This window comes from Silene latifolia, chromosome 11 (assembly GCF_048544455.1).
Source record: "Silene latifolia isolate original U9 population chromosome 11, ASM4854445v1, whole genome shotgun sequence".
Lineage (NCBI taxonomy): Eukaryota > Viridiplantae > Streptophyta > Magnoliopsida > Caryophyllales > Caryophyllaceae > Silene > Silene latifolia.
In genome coordinates, this window is record NC_133536.1 from 88,553,511 (window position 1) to 88,570,768 (window position 17,258).

Below are 17,258 nucleotides of genomic sequence, written 5' to 3' on the forward strand. Positions count from 1 at the left end.
TCGAGTACTTGGATAATTGATAGATAGTAGTCACGAGTTGTATTCTTTTACTTATTTATTCATGGTTTGTAAACACGAAACTTGTTGTTTATAATAAATGTTTCTTGATTGTATCTCCGATTTTTCGCCTCGGGAAACCGAGATGGTAACATCTTCTACTTACCTTGGCCGGGTAAGAAGGGGGTGTTACAGTATGTGTACGTGATTGGGCAGTAGCTACTGGAGTCGTGTTACTCGATCGAATAAGGGGAGTACTCGATCGAGTGTCTGGTACTCGATCGAGTAAGTTTTGGTGCTGGTCATATTTTCTTTGAGCCGTAGGATATGTGCTTACGTTTATCTCCCTTTTATAGCTCAAAGATATGCCGCCAAAGAGATCAGCTATATATGCTAAGGCTCAAGAGATGAGCATTAAGGACATTGCCAAAATGCTTGTGCACCAAGACGAGCTAACTGAGACCCTCAAGAAGATGGGGAAAGATAAGGAGGCTGGGGTAGACTTTGCCAAGATGAGCACTACAATATCTCGCTTTAACCCCACTAACTATGTGGGTACAGGTGCGCCGATACTGCTTGACAACTGGCATCGTGAGATAGAGAATATCCTTGGGGTGGTGCATTGTCCGGAGGAGTTTAAGATGGAACAAGCTGCGTTCTACCTAAGGGATTCAGTCGGAGAATGGTGGGATAAGGTGAAAGACAGTGCCTTAGACATGTATCTGAATCAGGGTAAGACTGCTACTCCGTGGTCCGAGTTGAAGAGAGTTATGAGGCAAGAGTTCATTCCGGAGCATGTTCGTAGCAAGTAACGTGATGAGTTCGATTCTTTTAAGATGACCGGGGACATGACAGTGACAGAGTACTACAACAAATTTAACGAGAAGGCAAGGTATGCTAAGGATATAGGGCTAAGTCAAGAGAACTTAGCACTTCATTTTGAGAAAGGGTTAAATTATCAGATCATGGAGAAGCTACCTCCGGGGACTCCTACCGATGTGAAGAAGGCTTATGAGAGGGCTGGACGGGCTGAGAGGTTGGTCGAAATGGCCAAGGAAAATAAGGAGAAGGGCTCGGAAAAGAGGAAGGCTGAGAGTGATGGCGGTGTCCAATCTGGTTACAAGCGAGGTAACCACAATCAGACAAGGGCTTACTCTTCTGGGTCGGCCTTTAGTGGAGTATCTTCTTATGGGCGTGTTCGTCGCAGTAGCAGCAGCTCTGGTATCGCGTGGTTCAACTGTGGAGGTGTTGGTCACAAGAGACATGAGTGTACTAGTGCAGTGGGGAGGGGATTTTAGAGACAGTCTCAGGGTAGCTTTTCTCAGGGACTGACGCAGAGCTATGCTAGTAACCGGCCAGCTGGGTCGTGGAACAACCAAGGAGGGCAGAGTAACAACAACGGTGGTTCCAACCACAATGGCGATATTTCTTATCAGAGACCGACGACTAATACCAATCAGGTGTCAGCTGCCAAGCCTTCTACATTAGCTAGTACAGTGCAAGGGGGGAACAAAAGAGCAGTGGCAAACTTTTCATGATGGATAAGCAAGCTGCGGAGGATGATGCTCACGTGATCACCGGTACTTTTCTTGTTAACAATGTTTCTACCTTTGTTTTAATTGATTCACGGGTATCACACTCGTTTGTATCGTCAAGTCATGCTAAGTCTATGGGTTTGAGAGAGTTTGAGTCTGTAAAAGATGGAAGTTTTTATACCATCTGGGGAGTCAGTGTCTAGTGGGAAACTGTATAGAGGGGTGTCCATGGTTATTGGGCAAGTTGCTCTTCCAGTTGACTTGTTGGAGTTTCCTATGAATGGTTTTGAGATGATAGTCGGGATGGACTGGTTGGGTAAGTATAAGGCTAGAATAGACTGTCACCAAAAGAAAGTGTCTTTGAGACGTCCTAAGAAGGCTAGTGTGTCTTATCGTGGGTTTGTTACCAAATCCAAAATCAAGGTGATTGCAGCGGTGACATTAAAGCCTTACCTGTGGAAGGGTGTCCTTTGATACTGTGGCATGTGAAAGATACTCGCATGGTAGAGCCGACAGCAGCTGAGATACCAGTGGTGGGAGAGTTTCCAAATGTTTTTCCAGATGAGATACCGGGTTTACCGACGAAGAGAGAGATCAACTTTAGTGTGGAGTTGAAACCAGAGACGGGACCGATTTCTAAGGCCCCGTACCATATGGGTCCTAAGAATTGGAGGCGCTAAAGAAACAGTTGAATGACTTGGTGGACAAGGGGTACATTAGACCTAGCGTATCGCCATGGGGTACATTAGTCTTGTTTGTGAAGAAGAAAGATGGGAGTTTGAGGCTGGTGTATAGACTACAGAGATTTGAACCATGTTAGAGTGAAGAACATGTATCCTTTACCAAGGAAAGATGATCTTTTTGACTAGTTGAGTGGAGCTGGTGTCTTTTCGAAGATTGATCTAAGGTCGGGGTACCATCAGGTGAGGATTCAGGAAGAAGCATACCAAAGACAGCTTTTCGATCGCGGTATGTTCATTATGAGTATATGTTGATACCGTTTGGGTTAACGAATGAACCAGCAGTGTTTATGGATTTGATGAACCAGGTTTTCAGCCAGTACTTGGATCAGTTTGTGGTTGTATTATAGATGACATCTTAGTCTATTCCAAGGTTGAGGAGGAGCACAAGGAGCACTTATTATTGGCATTTCTAACTCTACGTGACAACCAACTGTATGCTAAGTTGTCTAAGTGTGAGTTTAGGTTAGAGAAAGTGGCCTTTCTGGGCCATGTGATCTCTAAAGATGGTGTATCTGTTGATCCTTGCAAGATTGAGGCGGTGTCTAACTGGGAGGCACCAAAGAATGTGGTCGAGATCAATAGTTTCTTGGGTTTGGCAGGGTACTATCAGCAGTTCGTGAAAGACTTTTCAAAGATTGCCAGGCCTATGGCTGCTTTGATGAAGAAAGAGAACAGGTTTCGTTGGGATGAAAGTTGTGAGACGGCATTCCTGTAACACCCCCGTACCCCAAGGTGTCTTACCAAGGACCACCCCAGTTTATGAAGGTGCTACCATCTCTGTTGCCCGAGGTAGTAGATCCAATAAACAATAGAAGAACATTGATTAAATATCTTAAGACTTTACATCGTAGAACAGCGTCGCAATATACAACATGAATAACTGTAAAGACTACTAAGCATGAATGACGGTGACATCTACTTCGATAGCTTGATGACTCGATTCCCTTCCATGTCCCGCAAGCATCAAGACATGCTGTACCTGCTAAACCAATTGTTGACCATCCCCGAATGGATCACCACAGTTTTAAAACACAACATGGGGCCAGTTAACTGAACAATCAAGATAAGACAAAGTAAGATAAAGATAAATAGTTGTTGCACAATCCACCTCCAACTCCCAATCACATCTCATAACTGACTACACACTAAAGTGTGTAGCCCTGCCAGTGGGGGACCATAGCCATACGCACCTAAGCCCCGCTCATCAACGAGTGATAACCCTGTTCATTAATGTGCACATCCCCTCCTGTGGCAGGTTCCAAAGAGGACGAAACTAGGGCGTGAAGCCACTCCCGCAAGTGAATCCACTTAGCCAAGGACGCACCTCGCGAACATCATCAACCATCTCAACACCAACACCAAACTCCAATCCAACAATAGTAAAACGAGTAGGGAAACCCTACCTTATCGCTACCTAATCATAATATCAATCGTACAAACAATCACAACACATATGTTAAGTCAATTAAACAGTAAAACGAGTAGGGAAACCCTACCTTATCGCTAATCCATTAAAGTGCATCCAACAACTAGCGAGGCAAGACTCCGAGGCGAATCCTACAAGTATTAACCACGTCCTATTACTAGACTACCCCAAAAACCTACTGAAAGACAACAACGAAACAACGACTTACCTTCAGACGCAGACCGAAGTCGGCAATGATGACATTCCGACTCGAAGACTCCAAGCATGAACCTTTCCCTCTTCTTGGGTTAGTGTCTAGGCTAGATGAGAGATTATATAGAGGTGGGTGATAGGTAGGAGAGAGAGAGAGAGAGAGAGAGAGAGAGAGAGAGAGAGAGAGAGAGAGAGAGAGAGAGAGAGAGAGAGAGAGCGAGAGAGATTAGGGTTATAAAGATAGGGAACCGTCGAAAATGAAATAAGGTTTACAATCTTGCGTTTTATAATAACGGGTCAACAGCGGTGATACTCGGTCGAGTACTTTCATACTCGGCCGAGTATGCCATACTCGGTCGAGTGTCACCATTACTCAGCCAAGTAGCCCCTACTAGATCGAGTAAACAGATGCATAGGTCCTTTATCCTTTCTCTTATCCCCTCTTACGGGTCTTCTCTGGTCAAACGATCGGTCAAGAGGTCCCTAAACGGGGCTGGTATTACTGTCTTCCCCCCTTAAAAGGAACTTCGTCCCCCAAGTTCATCCCATATTTCCCCCAAACAACGAACAACACCCCTTATGAAAGACCTATCGCTTCATGGCAAAGAACACCACACAAAATTTTAAGACACATATGACACATATGATATTAGGTTTTTAAACATCCTTGACAAGGCTTCGATGACCACAACACATCACTTTACTGTTATTGTATGCGACAACCCAGTTAATTACGTAACAAAGTTAAATTAAAAGGTACGTTACATAAGTTTGTGATGACTCAGAACTAGAAAGTTAAAATAAATATGAAGCATAGAAGAACTCTGTCAACTTGTTAGAACTTTTATCGCTATGTAATCTACCCCTCTAAAAAGGAACTTCGTCCCCGAAGTTCATTCTACCCATCCACCAACTTATACGTACGCAAGAAGGCAACAACCATGGAACATATATTATGTCACAGGACAAGTACGACACGTCCATACTGTATGTAAACCGCCACCTTATTCATGCAATTCAAGGAGACAAGACATGCAACATAAACAGAGATATTTGAATAGTATGATGGTACCATTGTAATCAACAGTGATTACCGCCAACACACACATACCAGATCTTATATTACTATTACCGTCACATCTCAAATTTCGATCGTATATCATTATCATATAAACAAGGTGCATATCATGAATTCCGAACACGTCACTAAGGCATTGAATAATGCACGTACCAAAACAGTTACCCAATTAATTCTATAACATTTCCAAATAACGAAGACCGTAATATCCGGATACTCGATCGAGTATTATGAAGTACTCGGTCGAGTACGCGATACTCGGCCGAGTATTGGCATGCTCGGCCGAATTTTCCAGGGCAGAAAGCGAATTTTGATATCTAAAACACACACACCAAGTGTTATACTTGCAGACAGTGAGATACTCCATCACCGACTCAAAGTTCTGGTCCAAAAGACTCAAACGTAGTACGGAAAACAAGTAGCGGCCTTATGGCCAGTTACAATCATCCAAAATAAAAAGAGTACGACAAAGTATATCAAATATCCAACAACAAACCGAGAAACAAGTCTAGAAATACAACGAAAATCACATATCCTCGCCCTCCTCCATCTCCTCACCACCACCTGTGCCCGGTGTACCTGCTCCAGGTGCTCATGCTCCCTGAAAAGCTCCAGCTGAGTATCCTCCATCGCCGGTCCATCTCCCTGCCTCGCCTAGCTGAATGCCAAAGTTGGCTCCCCACGGCCCCGCGAGGCAGCCAAACTCGGTCTCCTCTGCTGGTCTCCAAAAGTTGGGATCAACTCCGTAACTATGGAAGACTCCAGTGTCAACCCCGGGTCCTCTCCACCAAACAGGTTGTGCCAACTCTGTCCCTATACCCTGGTTTTAGGCCATCTCGTGCATGTTCCGGAGCACCAAGGTAGTAGAGATCCGCTCAGTCAGGTCACTAACCGGCACCCTAGGGTTGTGGGCGGTAGGGTAGGGCGAGTACTGTGATGGGTAAAAGCTCGGTGTCAATAAAGAAGGCGCAGTCTCAACCTCGTCCACCCTAGATGCTCTCCCTCTACGGCGCTCACGTGGTGAGGGAGCGATCGGCTTCTTCTCCATCACGGAGATAGGCTCGGCCAAGTCGCGGAGGATGGAGGGGTCGATCAAGTAAGCCTGAGGCTCAGGTCTAGGCTCACCACTCCCTGGGATATACTCAGCCAAATGGTCAATCACGGGTAGGTGCTCGGGATCGGGAAGCACCATCCACATGGATCCTCTCACTCTCCACGCATACGACCCATCCTCTAACCTCCTAAGCCACCTATTATGACACCAATACCTCTCATCCATCATAGGGATGGACTCAAACAACCCAGTACCCGACGTAGGTAGAACCTCAAAGTCAGTCAGCCTCTAAGCCAAGAGGGTCACTATAGCCCTACAAGAAATGTGACGGCTCAAAAACCGTGCCATAAGGTCCAAACTAGAGCATACGACCCCGGGAGGACTATAGTAAAAAGGCTCCCCCCGGCGAAGGTTAAGATAGGACATCAACAACATGACCTCATGAGTGTTCAGCTTACTTACATCATCCCTCCCGAACAAAAGGCAAGTCATCATCCTAAGAAACATACGGAGTGACACATGCTGAACATCATTGATCAACATGGCACTTGCACTAGGAACGGGTCGGCCAGTCAGGTAAGTTAGGTAGTGGAGTGCCCCACTATTCTTTGCCACATCACTAATGTACCCCTCTTTCTCTGTCTCTAGACCAAGGTGGCCGGCAAACTCATCAAGGGTTAGGTTATAATCTTCGTTCATAAGGCGGAAAGAAACGGTTTTCCCCTTTAGATCATACACAAAGGAGCTCGAAAACTCCAGGGTCAGATACGGGTAGGACTTCTTGCGTAGGTGGTAGAGTCCCTCCATCCCATAAATCTCAAAGATGTGCACGATATCCCCTTTAACCCCCAAGGTCTCCATGATGTTGGGATTCACACAACGTGTCGACCTCATGGTTCAAGGTCACAAAAGCCGCTCGCTGCTTAAAGTCAGAGAAAATTACCGATGGGTGTTCCTCCACCGGAGGAACAATGGGTTCTTGGCTATTTTGACCCGTTTCCAAGTGAACATTGGCGCGAGTCTGCTTTTTAGCTAGGCTTTTGCTTTCGGCATGCTGTAAAAAGATGAATTCAACAAGGATTTTTCCAAAGTTTTGCCTTAGTAAGAATTGTTTTTCGAATTATACACTTTTAAGACGAAGTTTTAAGACGGATTGTTCTCACAAAATACAAGTCATACTAACCAAGAAAAGCATTTTTATCATCAACTAATAACATCCTAAGGCAACCTAAGGGACCAAAAATCAAACTTGAAGTAAACCCTAGAAAAAATTTGTAACATAAGATGGGCGATTTCAAGCATAAAACCGTTTTAGAGTATACATAGGCGGTGTTTAAGATCAATTAGAATCCAAAATATCAAAGTAGAAGCACATAAACTTGGATTACAAGAGTTAAAGGTTCGAAATTTGGGGCAAATTTTACCATAGATTGAAAGCAAAGTTGAGGAAATTGATTGAGTACTTTACCTTGATTGAGGTTTTGAACAAGCAAGAAGGGATCCAAGAGCAATCACTGGCCGGAATCTATACTTTTCGGTTACTTGTCGTTAGGAGTACCTAGACCAAAACACAATTTATAACTTCACAAACAACTCTACAATTAGTAAAGAGGCAAGTAAAGGTCGGATCCCAAGGGACGGGAATTGAGATGAGATTTCTATTGCAACTAGTGGTGTCTAAGGGGTGTCACAATTGGGGTTTGATGTAGAAGATCACTAAACTAAATAGCAATGAAAGTAAACAATCAAGATGAACTAAAAGGGATGTAAACAATTGATAAAGAGCACTAGGGTGTCATGGGGTCATAGGGGATTCATGAGAATTGATCATACAAACATATTCTCAAGTTATAAGCAAGCAATTATTGTTGTGATGGATCGAGTTGGTTTATATCTTACAATCCTAGGAAAGTTTGGGTCCCAGAGCCGAATCAATTAGATTGTACAACACCTACAAGTCGACTTAGTCTTCCCTACTCAACAACATGCATGGTCTAATGAGACTCGAGTTGGTTTATGTCTTACAAGTCTCATTGAAAAGATAGGTGATGGGTAAAAAATGCAAGGATTCATAGGCTCACATTTCATCAAACATAACATGTGCATAAGTTGAGATCACAACAAGCAAGCAAATAAACTATGAAAGCATATTAATTTAAGCATGAATCATTCCCCATGTTGGTTTCCCCTAATTACCCATTAACCCTAGCTAAGGAAACTACTCACTCATTATCATGTTGAACATGCTAGCAAGGTTGTCAATCATACCAACAAAGTAAAACATGATGATTAAAAGAAAGTGATTAACAATAATTGAAGAGGGTTAAGAGAATTATACCTACTAATGATTCCAATAATAAAGCAAAGAATAAAAGAAGTACTTGATGCTTGATTGGAAGGTTGTCAATCTCCCAATAATAACCCAAATAATCTTCAATTACCCAAAATAAAGGATGAACAAGAGATAGATTAAGGAAATAAAACAGGTATTAAAACTTGATTAAATGTTGATTACAAAATTAAAGAGAGATTTGATTGATATTAACTACACTAAAGATTGCTAAGAAGAACATCCTCTTCTAATTAGACTAATGGGGTATTTATAGTGGGGATTAGGTGGATGAATTAGGGTTAACTAAGGGCTTAAATGACGATTAAGTCCCTTGTTGAGGAAACGCCGGTCTTTTTGGAAAGACTCCGGTCTCTAGGGAGACTCCGGTCTCTAGAAGAAGATGTGCATCCTTCCTTGAAGCTTGAAGAAGACGAAATGGGTCTGCCTGGGAATCCGGGCGTCTTTAGCACGGGACGGGCAGATTTGGTGGTTTCTGCCCGGGCGTCTTGGGAGTTAAGACGGGCGTCTTCTGGATATTTTGCCCAGGCGTCTTTGTGGTGAAGACGCACGGATTGTAGGGTGAAGACGGGCGTCTTTAGGGTAAGATGCACGGATTGCTGGGCAGTCTTGTTTCTTCTTCTTTTCTTCCTTTTTCTTCATAAAATCCTTGGGGATTTCCTCGGGGATGCAAGGATCTTTTCTCATCATTGCCCATCTACTATAGTATGTACAAAGGCCTTCTAATCTTGTCTCTCCTTGATGCTTGGTCATTGAATTAAATCAATATAGCCTCATTTTGCCATGAAAATGCAAGGTTTGCACTCCTCTCCTACCAAGGGATCAAAACCTCAAAGAAAATGCAAAACAAAGAACTAAAGACAATAAATAACCCAAATATGCACTAAAAAGCATGGGAACGAGGCTAATTCGGGGACTAAATGTGCTCTAATTATGGTCACATCAAATATCCCCAAACCGAACCTTTGCTCGTCCCGAGTAAAGAGGTGACAAAGACTAGGACCATTATTTAAACTAACCTAATAACATAGCCGATATGAGACAATTAGCGGGTCTCACTCCGCCCCTTCAACTCACAACAAGACAACCATGAGGTAGGATGCCTTCTTGCAAGGCAAGGTGGGTCTTGCCAAAATGGCGACACATCCAAACATTAAGCATACAAAATCAAATAATGGATGCATCTACAAAAGAATAGCCACTTTCTTCATCTAAGTGGCGGAAATTATCTACAAGGGAAGCAATTCAAGGGTACACAATCCTTCATAGATGCAATTTCTTCAAACTACTAAGCCTAGAAGGATACCAATAAATCACCTCCAAATTGTGTCAAGCTAGGGTACCTTTGTCCTCAATCGTTAAATGCTTTTGTCAAGAGTAGACTCCCTATGGTGTTAGAAACACTGGAGGATCGCGGAATTCCCCCTCTTGCCTAGACAAGAAGAAGGGTCGTCCCCGCTCTACCATGCACAAAAATGGATACGATGGATAAAGGGATCGATAGATATTTGAGTTTCACTTTGGAAGTTTGCTTTTGTTTTTGTTTTTCCCCCCAATTTCTTGTGGCATATAACATTTGAGAACACTTTCTTTTGCCATTTCTTTTTTATTTTTGGCATTTCAACACTTGACAACTTTTCAACTTTTGGCATTTCTTTTTGAACATTTTCAAAGTCACCCCATATGTAGTGAGGGTGCCTTTTATTTGAAGTTTTAGGAGTTCTATTTTTGCTCCTCTTTTCATTTGATGCATTTTTGCAAACTTTCTTTCACTTTTCATTTCATTGAACTAAAATTGATTTCTTTTTGTGCCCATTCCCTTTGATGACAAAAATGTGGTAGAACATGGATGATGGATGGATGCATGGTTTCAAGGGTCACCTTGGAATAAACGGTAGCCAAGGAGTTATCACACCACAAGGTACTCTTGACTAGGCCTTAATCCATGGGTCAAAGGATACGAGCATGACACATCCTAGGGTGTTTTACAAGTATTCTAACAAGCAAAGTCTTAAGAAGAAAAAGCATCTACTAGGGCCTATATACACTTGTCAAGCTTCCCAAGTAGACGGTTTCACAAAAATTTTCTAACATGCAAACTAAATGCCATGATGTAACTAGCATATATACATCCTAATGCATATGATTCTACCAACTAATATGCCATATAAACTAAATGCAAGTCCTAAGTTCACATTGTTTTACCGCATCAATCAAAATAAAGCCACATAGTCATTAACATAAAGAGGAAAAAGGAGATTGGAAAGATCATACCATGCGGTCTTCAATATCCTCATGTCTCGGATGTGGCGTAGTCGATCAATGTGAACAAGGAAAGCACAATATATACAACAATATATACATGACTACACTACAAAGGAAATGAACTTGTTTTTGGATTTTCAATTTTTCAAATTTTTATGGTTTTTCGAAATTTTTCAATTTTTTTTTTTTGGATTTTTCAATAAAAGTTAAGTTATAATTCCCCATCCCCACACTAATATGGGCATTGTCCTCAATGGCCAAAATGATGGGAAATCATGCAAACATGATGCATGAATTCTACTCTAAATGCAAGCTACACTAATCTACACTACATGATACATGGGTTTTTGTTTATGACGGAGAGCGTAATTTAGATTACCTCCCGTTGTGTATGCATGTACTTCCCCAAACCGAGTTAGACATTATTTCTAATGTCCTAAAGTTGGGGTAGTTCATGTACACAAGATGCAATGCATGAAACTAAATTGTCATTTTTGATTTTCAAATGTGGAAACAATGAAATGAGAACACCTCAATGGGGCCGAGGTGTTAGTCCTCTATGTTGCTAGGACTCTCCAACCATGATCAAGATAAAGTAAATAAAACAAAGAAAGAAGTAGACAAACCTCAAGAGGGTAGGAGCCTCCAAAGCTTGCTAGTCTTCCACCATATCATCATTATCATCATCTTCCTCAATAGAAGTGGACTCATCACCACTTCCCTCTTCACTTTCTTATTCACTTTCTTCATCATCCTCTTCTTCTTCTTCACTAGCCTCTTCATCAATGCTATCAACAACGACCTCATCACCGACAACCTCATCGTCACCCGGAATCTCACCTCTAGATGCACTCGGAAAGAAGACTTCCCTATCCGCCCAACTAGGCAAAGGACATGAAGGATCAAGTAGTCCTTGCCTAGCTAAATGAAGGAGGGGTGGATATTGGGCTAAGTAAGCATCTTTCCGATCCTTAAAAGCTTGTTTGTGCATCTCTTGCATAATTAGAGTCATATAATCTTTGCTTGCTTCATCATCTTCGGGTTTGAACTCTTGAAACTTGAAAGGATAGGGTGGTGTGACAATGGAGGAGGAGGGAATTTCAATTTCACCCCTTTGTTGTCGGATGATGTATTCGGCTTCTTTTGAGAGGGGAAGAAGGTAGTTGGTCCGATGGACACTCAAACGGCATATCTTGGAAGGCAAAGTAAAATATCTAGCCTCATTGGTGAGCCACCCATACTTGGTGTCAAGAGGATTATGGGTAACCCACTTGAACTTGTTAATCATAGCATCCATGTCAATGAGATGACCCCTCTTTTTCGCCACATACTTGCTATCCTTGTTGAAATTCGGAGCAAAGTACTTAGCCAAAAGAGTGACTAGACCTCCATTGACAATAATGGTGGTGCCTTGCTTCCCACAATCAACATTCAGCCATCTTTCCACCAAAAGCCTTAGAGAATTGTAAGGTTTGGTGAATTCCCTTCCAATATTTAAGGCCGACTCAAGAAGAACACAATCGAGCTTGGTAAAGTGGTTGGTGTCTTTTCTTGCAATGATGGTATTCCCGATGACCTTATGCCACACTCTAATGCCCGGATGGTGGACTAATAGAGCGCGACTAGCATGATAGTTCTCAAATTTCCTTCCGGAAATTGCCTCCCAAAGAGGAGCGGGGTCATACTTGCCGGGATTCTTGAAATAACTAGGTGACACTAAGACCCAATGCTTTACCCAATTCATCAAAGGTTATGCGCCAACTCACATTAGCAAGGCAGAACTCGATGTTCTCTCTAGTCTCTACCTTAGTAACTTTCAAAGAACTCAAGAATTCTAAGGTAAGGGAGGGGTATGTCAATTCTTTTGTAGCAAACAATTTTCCCAACCCCATGGCTTCAAAGAAGGCTTTCGTTTGTTCAAGGACACCCAACTTATTCAAGGCATCTTCACATATAAACTTGGTGGATAGAAAGGATTTTCTAGCATACTTGTGAAATGTTTCCCTATGGGAGTTAGAAATGAAAATTACCTCCGGATAGTTCGATAGTTGAGCAATTTCCGGAGTTGTTGATGTTGTTGCTTCCAAGGGAGGTTGTTGTTGTTGCACTTCCAAGTTTGAACTAGCTACCACCATAGCCAATGAGGCTTTCTTTGCTTGAACACTCTTTTGTCTTGTTGAGAGTGCCTTTGCCTTAGGTGCCTTTGTTGCTCCTTTTGTCCTTGCCATTGATGATTAAACCAAGAAAAGAGTGAAAATCTTCAATTTCCAAGTATACCCAAATCGATTTTAAGATGAAAGGCTTTGCCTTTATAATTTCAAAAATCGACTCAAAGGTTGAAGATTTTGGTGCTTGGCTTGATTTTTGTTGGAAGAGGAGTGACTAATTTTTATTAAAAGGAAGTTTGGATTTGATTTTGATTGAATGTGGTTGAGGAAATCTTGTTTTGGTGATGGAGAGGATGAGGGTTTTGAGTTTTGGGGTTTATGGGTAGTGTTTTGAATGAAGGAATGAAGAAATGAATGGGGGATGGGGTATTTAAAATACCCGAAAATTTTGAAATAGCAGGGGAAGACGGGCGTCTTTCCTTCGGGACGCTCGGATTCTGCCTGTTTTGGTTTGAGAATTCTCGCCTAAAGACGGGCGGCTTTCAGCAAAGACGCTCGGATTTATCAACTGCGGGACGGGCGTCTTCTGCTGAAGACGGGCTGATTCTCTTCCAGTGAGTTTTCTTGTTTTTTCCAGCCAAAAAGACGGGCGTCTTTCCTTCCAGGACGGGCGTCTTTCTGAAGACGGGCGGATTCTCTTCCAGGACGCTCGGATTTATCAACAGTCCCAAAATTTCAAATTCTCAGCTCAGATGGACTGGCGGATTTTGACCAAGACGCCCGGATTGCCTGAAGACGGGCGGATTCCCTAGAAAACGCTCGGATTCTCCCTGTTTTACCCGGATTCAGTTCCATCCGTGCACTTGCATATCCCGTGTCATTTTTCATTCTTCAAATCTCGTGTTCTTCATTGTGGGGGCACTACTAAGGCATGAATAGCCTAGGCAATTGTTATCCCCACACTAAGCTAAAGCACTACACATCAATTGAATCATTAGTCCCTCCCTCACTTCTCTCAAAAAATGATAATTATCTTAATCAAAGTATCAAAATCCAAAAATGACAAAAATGCAATGTAAGAATTAAAATGCGAGTTAGGGAGTTAGAAATATTTACAAATGGTGGTTTAGGGAGGATTCCACCAAACTCTCATCCTTAGTGAGATGTCAAGGGGCATGTCCAAGGTGTTGTTGATGTTGCTCAACACCTTGAAGAAGTAATCAAAAGCTTGTTCATTATCATGATAAAGATCTTCAATAGATCTTTGCCCTTGTTCTTTGAATGGAGCATCTTCAATTTTCTTCTTCCATTGGAATTCCGACTTCTTCCTATCATCTTTCCAGCTATAATGATCAACCATAAAACATGGTTCGTGCAAACGGGGAGCTCTCATGGTCATGTCAAGATTGAAAGTTATGCTCTCATCTCCCACTTCTAGAGTGAGCTCTCCATGTTTCACATCAATCACCGCACCCGCGGTGTGTAAGAAAGGTCTTCCTAGAATGATTGGAATGTTTGAGTCTTCTTCCATGTCAACAATGACAAAGTCCACCGGGATGAAAAATTTCCCAATTCTTACGGGAACATCTTCCCATATCCCAAATGGTGTCTCCGTCGATCTATCGGCCATTTGGAGTGTGATATTGGTGCATTTAAGCTCTCCCATCCCCAACCTTTTACTCACTGAGTACGGCATAACACTCACACTAGCCCCTAGATCACATAAGGCTTTGTTGATCGTGGTGTCGCCAATGGTACACGGTATTGAGAAGCTTCCGGATCCTTTAACTTTGGAGGTGAACTCCCTTGAAGTATTGCACTACTCACCTTAGTGAAGGCGATAGTCTCAAGCTTCCGGATTGACTTCTTCTTTGTGAGGATGTCTTTCATGTATTTTTCATAGGCCGGCACGTGATTGATTAATTCCGTGAAAGGAATTGAGACTTCCAAATTCTTCACAATTTCCATAAATTTTCCAAGTTGGTCATCAAATTTGGGCTTGGCTTGACGACTTGGAAACGGAAGTCTAATCACAATGGGCTTGGCTTGACGACTTGAAATTTCTTCTTTTGATGGTTCCCCATCCTTGGAGTTTTGCACAATTTCTTCTTTGTCACTAGCTTCCACAACTTCATCCTCAACTTGCTTCTTCGGTGCTTTATACCTTGTACCACTTCTCAAGTGAATGGCACTAACAGTTTCATGTCTTGGGGGATTACTTTGAGGTGGTAATTGCCCCTTTTGTCTTTGTGAGCTTGAAGATGCTAGTTGAGTCAATTGGGTTTCCAACATTTTGGTGTGAGCTAGGATGTTGTTGATGGTGATTTCCTTTGCTTGGCTATCATTTTGCATTTGAGTGAAAAATTCTTGTTGATTCTTTTGCATTTGGAGGACCGCTTTTTGAACATCAAAACCTTGGTCATTTTGTTGATTGTATGGAGTTTGATTTTGGTAACCTTGGTTTTGGTTGTAAAAGGGTCTTTGATTTTGGTTTCTCATGGGAGGTGGGGTGTATGTTGGTTGAGGGTTTTGAACATTTTGGCTTTTGTATGAGAGATTTGGATGGAATTTGGTGTTTTGATTGTAATAGTTTGAATAAGGGGTACCACTCTTGTATGCTTGGAAAGCATTCACTTGTTCATTTGTTCCCCTACATTCATTTTAGTCATGTCCCAAAGTTCCACAATTCTCACATATCCCACTTGGGATTGATGAAGATGCCGTCATGGCATTAACATGATGCTTTGGTGATTTTGAGGCTTCTTCAAGTCTAGCCATAGCTTTTTCAAACTTCAAATTGATGGTATCAATGTGAGCACTAAGTTGAGCACCCAATTGAGTAATGGAGTCCACTTCATGCTTTCCTCCTCTAGTAGCCTTGCGAGGTCTACTATATTGTGAGTTATGGACCGCCATTTCCTCAATTTTGTTCCAAGTTTGATTGTCATCAACTTCGGTGAACATTCCATTTGATCTTATGTTGAGAATGTTCCTTGAATCTTCATAAAGACCGTTCCAAAATTGTTGTACCAAGAACCACTCGCTAAGTCCATGATGAGGACATGAGCGACAAATTCCATTGAATCGCTCCCAAGCTTCATACAAAGATTCTTCATCCCTTTGCTTAAAGCCCGTGATTTGAGCTCTTAGCATGTTAGTCTTTTCCGGTGGATAGAACTTTTTGTAGAAAGCTAGAGCCAATTTCTTCCAAGAATCAATTCCGAGAGTAGCCTTATCAAGGATTTTCAACCATTGTTTCGCGGTGCCAATGAGATAAAAAGGAAATAAGACCCATCGAATTTGGTCTTGAGTTACACCGGTTTGAGAAATTGCATCACAATAATCGCAAAAAGCCTCCATATGAGAGTGAGGGTCTTCACTAGGCATCCCCCCAAATTGGCTTCTTTCGACTAATTGGATAAATGCGGATTTGGCAATAAAATTTCCGGTTAGATGTTGTGGTGTGGGAGTACCATTGGGTAGGTTCTCCTCGGTGGGTACAGAATGTGATGAAAACTTAGGCATTGTGAGTTTATTTTGTGTTGGATTTTGTGTTGGGTTCTCCTCACCTTCTCTTGCAAAAGGGTTGATGAACTCAATAGTATTTGGTTGAATATCCACAACCTCACCAATACCTCTCAAAGTTCTCCTAGCAAGTCTTCTATTGGTTGTCAAAGTTCTTTCAATTTCGTGATCAAAGGGTAACAAGTCACCTTGTGACCTTCTAGACATGCAAAATATCAAACAACTCGAAAATAATTAGAACAAACCTTGAGGAGTTTTACTTCCCCAAGGCAAAGAAAGACACAACTAATAACAATACAAGAAAATCTAAATCAAGTTAACACCGTCCCCGACAACGGCGCCATTTTTTGGTCGGGATCTATACTTTTCGGTTACTTGTCGTTAGGAGCACCTAGACCAAAACACAATTTATAACTTCACAAACAACTCTACAATTAGTAAAGAGGCAAGTAAAGGTCGGATCCCAAGGGACGGGAATTGAGATGAGATTTCTATTGCAACTAGTGGTGTCTAAGGGGTGTCACAATTGGGGATTGATGTACAAGATCACTAAACTAAATAGCAATGAAAGTAAACAAGCAAGATGAATTAAAAGGGATGTAAACAATTGATAAAGGGCACTAGGGTGTCATGAGGTCATAGGGGATTCATGGGAATTGATCATACAAACATATTCTCAAGTTATAAGCTAGCAATTATTGTTGTGATGGATCGAGTTGGTTTATATCTTACAATCCTAGGAAAGTTTGGGTCCCGGAGCCGAATCGATTAGATTGTACAACACCTACAAGTCGACTTAGTCTTCCCTACTCAACAACATGCATGGTCTAATGAGACTCGAGTTGGTTTATGTCTTACAAGTCTCATTGAAAAGATAGGTGATGGGTAAAAAATGCAAGGATTCATAGGCTCACATTTCATCAAACATAACATGTGCATAAGTTGAGATCACAACAAGCAAGCAAATAAACTATGAAAGCATATT

The 17,258-nt window shown here is 42.0% G+C and overlaps 1 non-coding gene across 1 annotated transcript; it reads left to right on the top strand.

Moving 5' to 3' along the window:
* The first annotated feature begins 15,794 nt into the window (after positions 1-15,794).
* On the top strand, positions 15,795-15,901 carry LOC141616573 (small nucleolar RNA R71). The gene has a single exon (XR_012530911.1). It is a non-coding gene; the product is annotated as a small nucleolar RNA R71 (small nucleolar RNA).
* Positions 15,902-17,258: the final 1,357 nt, after the last annotated feature.